The sequence below is a fragment of the Urocitellus parryii genome, unplaced genomic scaffold, assembly GCF_045843805.1.
Source record: "Urocitellus parryii isolate mUroPar1 unplaced genomic scaffold, mUroPar1.hap1 Scaffold_556, whole genome shotgun sequence".
Lineage (NCBI taxonomy): Eukaryota > Metazoa > Chordata > Mammalia > Rodentia > Sciuridae > Urocitellus > Urocitellus parryii.
In genome coordinates, this window is record NW_027554080.1 from 66,487 (window position 1) to 73,795 (window position 7,309).

Below are 7,309 nucleotides of genomic sequence, written 5' to 3' on the forward strand. Positions count from 1 at the left end.
GGCCCCTGGCATTTTGCCAACAGTGTTGATTGACAGGCAAGGCGTTAATATCCGCCTCTGCCGCTACTTTTGAGTTCTCGAGCTATTTTCAGTTCTCACGGGGATTCCCCGGGAGTTCCCATTGGTTGGCGAAGTGCAGGAGGAGGGATTTCCCGGGGAGATTTTTCCGGCGGGGAGTTCCTGCAGGAGCCTCGTGGCTTTCGGGAGGATTCCCCAGGAGCGTGTGTGAGGTTTTTTTCTTGCAGTAAAAAAATAAAGTCTGTTCTTGCTTCAGTGGCTCGTGATTTGTGCCCAGCCAGACTGCGGCAGTCCAACAGTAGTCTGTAGTTGAAGCTAGGTTTTAATTTGCAGTATACAGCAAAATGTTCACGTTGTCCTGAACTGGGCATGGGCATAGAGGGGTGTGTGTGTGTGTGTGTGTGTGTGTGTGTGTGTGTGTGTTGGGTAGAGTAAGCAGCATAAGTAGGCAAAGTAAAGAATAAAGGGGGGGCATGTCTTTTAGTTGCTCAATTTGTATTCTGATGTCTAAGACCTGAGGTTTGGATCACTCTGGTTCTGCTTGAATTAAATGGCATATTTAGGAGACTGGTGACACTCCTTCTAGCGCTCCCTCAGAAACGTAACTATGCTCTGGTACTGAAAAAAAAAAAAGAATAAATAGAAGAGAAACACAGCTACATGATATGAGCAATGATCTTCAACAACATTGGGTTTCTCTATATACTTTAGTTTTGGGGTGTAGCATCCAGTCAACACATGAATGGCCAAAATCATGATCATGGGATTAGACTTTGGGAAGGCACATTAAAAAGCTGTTAATTGGTATCTCACACATATTAAATGTCTGGTAACTATTGAATGACTCATTGATGAATAGAAATTAGCTGGCTTCATTCTAAAAGTAAAGCAAGAGTGAAATGTGTTTGGAGACAAGACCTAGAACTCGATCTCTTTGAAATTAGCATGCTTTAATTTAAACAAAATACTAATTTCTTTTTTGACGTGTGTTTAGGTTTATTGAAAAAAAATGGGCAGAAAATAGGGAGTTCAAGTCTTTGGTCCCCCTTTCCTCTAGAGTTCAGTTCTTACTGTTAGCATATTGCATTGGGGTGTTCCATTTATAACAACTGGCAAGCTAATATCATTAATTACTGTAAGTAAACTTCATAGTATGCATCATGGTCATTCTATGCATTGTATATCCCTTAAGTTTTGATAAATGTACAATTGTATCTATCTAATGTTATCATATCATGTATAGTAGTTTTATTGCCTTGAAATTCCCCTGTGTGTCATCTACTTACCTCCTTTCCCTGCTTCTTTCCCTCTAAATCTCTGGCAACTGATAATATTTTTGCTTTCTCTATAGTTTTGCCGTTTATTTTATTTTATTTTTTTTTCTTTTGGAGTACTAGGAATTGAACGTGGCGGTGTTCCACTACTGAGCTACATCCCGAGCCCTTTATATATTTTTGAGACAAGGTCTCATTGAGTTGCTGAGGCTGGTCTTGAACTTGCCGTCCTCTTGCTGTAGCATTCCAAGTTGCTGGTATTATTGGTGTGAGCTATCATGCCTGGCCTGTAGTGTTTTCTCTTTTTGGAAAGCCATACAGTTGGGAATCCAACATTATGTAGCCTTCTTAGATTGGTTTCTTTCACTTAACAACATGTACTTAAGTTTTCTCCATGTCTGTTCCTGGCTTGGTAGTTTATTTCTTTTTAGCACTAGATATTCTTCCATTGCCTGAAGGTACCATAGTTTGTTTATCCATTCATCTTATTAAGAACATTTTTATTGCTTCCAAGTCTTGGCAGTTCTGAATAAAATCCCTACATAGTCTGTATACAGGTTTTTGTGTGGGTGTAAGTTTTCATCTCATTTTGGTAAGTACCAAGGAGTATGATTGCTTTATTGTATGGTAAAAGTATGCTTAGTTTTTTTTTTAAGAAACTGCTAAGCTATCTTCCACAATGGTTAGACCATTCTGAATTCCCACCTCCAGCAATAAGTGAGAGTCCCATTGCTCCACATCTTTGCTTGCGTTGGCTATCAGTGTTTTTCACTTTACTCTAGTAGATATGTAGTGATATCTTGTTGTTTTAATTGCAAATTCCTAATAATAACAATAGACATACAGTGTTGAACATTTTTTATATGCTCATTGGCCATCTCTTACCTCTGTGTAAAGGTGTCTAGTAAAGTCTTTTTGCCTGTTAAAAAATTGTTTTTTTTTTTCTTAATAAGTTTTAAGATGTATTTTGCCCTTTGATTTCTGATGCCTCTATGGATTGTCCTACCGAGAAAAAATTGTTATTATGCAAATCTCATATTTCTCAAACATAGGTAAGCAAGATCTAGGCAGTATAAGTCTGTATTGTCAGAGATATTTACAACTGCTTTAATATCAGGTGATGACACAACAGTGGCATGACTTATTTTTAATGCAGTATTTTTGAAACCAAGGTCAATAGACTCCTGGAGACTCCTGCGTGTGTGTGTGTGTGTGTGTGTGTGTGTGTGTGTGTGTGTGTTTTGGTAGGGGTACAGATCTAGCAGAGTTTTATGCCTTTAGTCATGGTGAGAAATGCCAAAAATATCCCTGCAAGTCTTTGTTTCTAAACAATAATAGCCTCTGCCACGTAAGGGGAAGACTTGCCTGGATAGAGGCAGGCTTGAGTCAGAGGGAGGCAGTGTAGGGGTCCAGCCTTTGTCTTATCTCCCTAATTCACTTCTTGGTCTCAGAATTTTATAGGGAAAATAAAATTCAAGGAAGAGTGTTTGCCAGCCACAGCCTATTGATAAAGCTCTGCAACCCCAGCATCTCACACTGTAGAGTCCTGCACCTTCTCATTGAGAAGCGAAACACTTGGTCCTTCGAAGTGTCATGAAGGTAGTGGAGGAGCACAAGAACCTTGAACTGCCTTCCTTGGGGCCCTTTGTGTGAGATGTGATGCTGAGCTGCCGGCTTCACCACTAGGGCGCTGGAAAGTACCCAAGTGGATGGTGGTTGCAAACTAGAGAGCACTGGCTATTGCAAAGGGCAGCTGCTATTCATCTTCCATCTGCTATTGCATTCCACACAGTGGAGCCAAGTCAGATCATACTTTTCAAGGGAATCTGGGAGTCTGATTTTAATGTGAAATCTCTTCATTTCCAAATGTTGGCAATGGATTCACATCTTTGTTAGAACCCTGTGAGCTTCATAAAATATATCTGTGGATGAGATCTGGCCTGTCCCAGGGCCTCCAGTGGGTGATTTTTGCTCTCTGTGGTTTCACTTTGCTAGTGAAATTGATGAGAATTTCACTGATGAGAAATTGTACTTTGACAGACACAAGGTGACTTTGTGAAAAATGGCACAGGAAGCACCCTTAGTTTAATTTTGTGATGATGCTTTTATTTCCAAAAATATATAGGGTAACACATCCCAGTTGGCTCCTGTGGATGCATAATGTTACCCTCCCTTTGTATACATGAGCTGTGAGATCCAATACCTGTACTTACACAGAGAGATGCATTCCAGAAGGTGTTGCTGTCTTTATGTGGTTAAGGATTTATAACACTGGCCTTCTTCTCGCAGAGTATTAGATTCCAAGGTCTATGATGCAGGCAGAGATGAAAGGAGGATGCATACAAGGAGATCATAAGGGGGAGAAACAGCAGAAAATTCAGCTATCCAAAGCTCTGGGGAAGATCCATGTGGCCACCTGAGAAACATTGCTGAAGGGAGAGGGCCTGATACCTGAGCTAAAGCATACTTCATATTATGTTATATTTCAATAGCTTTAGCAGGGACTATAGGTACCTATAGGGTAGAATTTAGGGAGATCTAGGAAGTGATTTGTATACACAGTGGCCCCCATCCCCTAATCAATGGTTTCACTTTCTGCAGTTTCCATTACCCACAGATAACCATGGTCAGAAAGTATTAATGCTTGTTTTGACTATTTCAAGAGAGAACACATTCACATAATTTTTATGATAGTGTAGTGTTATAATTGTTCTGTTTTATTATTAGTTATTATTGTTGATCTCATACTGTGTCTGATTCAGAAAATCAACTTTATTATAGGTATGTATGCACAGGGAATAAACAGTTTACCCATGGTTTGATACTGTCCACAATTTCCAGCGTCCACTGGAGATCTTGCAACATCTTCACAGATAAGGCAGGACTAGTGTGCTTACTCTTGGGTTTGATACTGCCTTGGTAGGCTTAAAATGGCACTCACTATAGAAAATATCACATTTCCTGCCCCAAACTCCTCATTTGTAAGGAATATAAAAAGGATACACAGAGACAAGATGAAAAGGCAGAAGAAAACCGGCTGCTCCTCTAAACATCACATTTATTTACACTAATAGGTTACTCTAAGTCATTAGTGTCATAACAACATTATTGTTTATTGTATCAGAAAGGTTGCTTATTTTGCATTTACCTTTTACAGTTACAATGTGCATTGTTAGGAGCTTTGTGCAGCTCTCAAGAAAATTTATTATCTGAAGCTACCCTTAGGTGGACAGGTCCAGGAGCTCTGCCACTTAGTGAAACATTGTAGTTATCTGACAAGCAAGTTCCTTTATTCCCAGGAGCTACATAGCTGAGATCAAGGTTGAGGCTGATAAGACTCTAGCACAGAGTGTCCTCATGCAGGGCATTGCCACAGCAGTTAGACATTGCACATGTATTAGTTGTTTTTCTAGTTCCTAGGAGAAACTGCAGAACATTCTAAATGTGGGAAATAGGGTTCCTATTACTCCCACTACCCCCCAGGAGTTCACTCACCAGAGGAACACTTTCTTGTATACTTCCACGGTCAGAATCCTTACACTCATTCTCATGCAGAACTATTTCATTAAAAAACCCATTTACTCTAATAAATGCTTTGGCACAGTAAATAGGGACCATGAGAGAATTATTACCACAGTAGCCATGTGAACAGTGAGTGCTCTCTGTAAAGACAGATTGGAGAAAGTTGTATACGAAAAGTAAAAAAGCCAAGCAAAACAAAAAATAACCCCAGAATTTCATGGAGTCTACAGCAAATCATCCAGATTTTCCACAACTGCTTATTAAATGTCAACCATAGGCTGGAGTTTTGCATTCTGTTTAATAAACCCTGTTTAAAATTTTCACTTTATCTTTGGTGATACCCATTTTACAGATGAGGCTAAGCTTCAATGAGCATGCCATTTGTGCAAATTCACAGAGCAAACAAGTGGCAGAGCTGGAAATCCAAAAAGATACATTTCTTCATGGCACACCCAAATCTTACAGTCCCTTTGCAGCAGAAAGTTGTTTATTTTTTTTTAAATTAGGGATTTAATTAAACTACTGTTTTAATAACTAGGTGCTCTTTCCTCTTCAAAGCATAGAGAATTCAGTTGAAGACTCTCCTTGCTTCTCCTTTGCCATCAGAGATCCGAGGTGGTGATGTGTGTGGATAACCAAAAAGGCAAAAAGCAAATGAACGGAGGAAAGGGAAGGAAGGGGAAAATGTGATTAGAGGTGGAGTGAAATCTGATTTGGACTTTGGTCTATCCTGGCATGTGTCAAGAGTGTGAGGTGGAGTTTTATACTCAGACTCTACATCAGGTATGTCCCTGTTTTTCACTCACAGATTTGCTGGAAATGGTTTGGATTTGGGTGTTTCCCATTTTGCACACTGATTGACAGTGGAGGCAAAATGTCTAAGGCTTTGTTCTGAGGGTCTGCAGTTTAAATAACCTGCATTGGTCTGCGGGTCTGCAGTTTAAATAACCTGCATCATCTAGTTAGTCTAGATAAGTTTCACCAGGACCACATTGTTGGTTTAATGTGAAACCATTGCAGTATGGCAGCTAGAAAAAATGAAATCCTAGTCCACATATTAGTTTTTTGGTCCACAAGCTACTAAACAAAAGTTTAAGATCAAGCAGCATTGAATCTCTTAACACAAATTAGCATGTTTAGAGTGAAATAGATGTATTTGCAATGTCTACTTTAGATCCTTAATTCTGAAGGCATTTTCTTGAATAAATGAGATATGTATCATTGTGACAGTCAAGGAAACTAGCCCATGTCTGCTCACTATTCTGCCTGAGGGATAAACAGATGTAACTCAACTAGCTAGATGATGCAGTTCATTTAAACTACAGCCCCTCAGAACAGAAGACGGTTTAGACTTGTTGCCCCAGCTGTCAGTCAGTGTTCGAATATGGGAAAAACTCAAATCTAAGTCATTTCCGTCAAATCTGTCCATGGAAGAAAGGGACATATCTGATTTAGAGTCAGAATGTACAATCCCACTTCACACTCTTTTAAGACATTCTGGAGATAGGCCAAAGTTCAAATTAGCTTTGACACTTCTCCCTTAATCACATCTTTTCTTCCTTCCCTTCCTTTACTCCATTGTCTTGTTTTTGTCTCTTATTAGATATTTCAATGCTCATGATAAAGGATAAACACTAGCCTACATTCTAGGTCAGTGGTTTTCAATGTCTGGTCCTCAGATCAGCATCAGTGTCACCTGGGAACTTTTATAAGAGATGCAGGTTTTCAGATCCATCCAGACTTACTGAATCAGAAAGTCAGAGAAGGACCCAGCAATCAGTCTTAACAAGCTTTCACATAATGCCGATTCACACCCAAGTTCAGTAGCTTGTAATTTGGTAAAGGAAACCATGTTAAATTGTTGGTTTATGATAAATTATATGATCTATGTATGCAAAGGATGTGTGGAAGAACAAGGGAACCAGAAAGCAAAATCAGTATTTCAGAACTTCTATGACACTATAAATTTATTATTTGAAGATTGCCATCTACATATTTGCATATTTACAAACGTGTGTCCTCCTAAATTAGCAAACACTCCAGCCATAGATTATTTGTAACACAAGCCAGAAGGAAATCTACTTCTTTTGGAGGATATTTCAATAGAGAGGATATGAAACATTCCTTCAATAATTTTATGCATTGGGAAGCCATTCAGTTTTCCCAAAACAAAATAAAAAACATGAGACATAGAGGAATGTTCACCAAACTAGGGAACAAAGAGTTAATGTCAGATACTCCATGATAAAAGTGCAATTTATAGCAGGATGTGGAAATCTTTGCTGATTTGTTGCATTATTTTTTCTTCCAAGATGCAATGCCCCCCCCCCAAAAAAAAAAAAAAAAAACCTTGGTAATATAATCAGAAAGTCAATTTACATTTCTGTGGGATTTTTATTATCATTATATAATTTCTAAAACATGAATTTCAGCAGGCAACTGCAGCCAGAGAAGTGGTTCTTATTAGGAGAGCAAGCCCATTTGTAAGATACTGT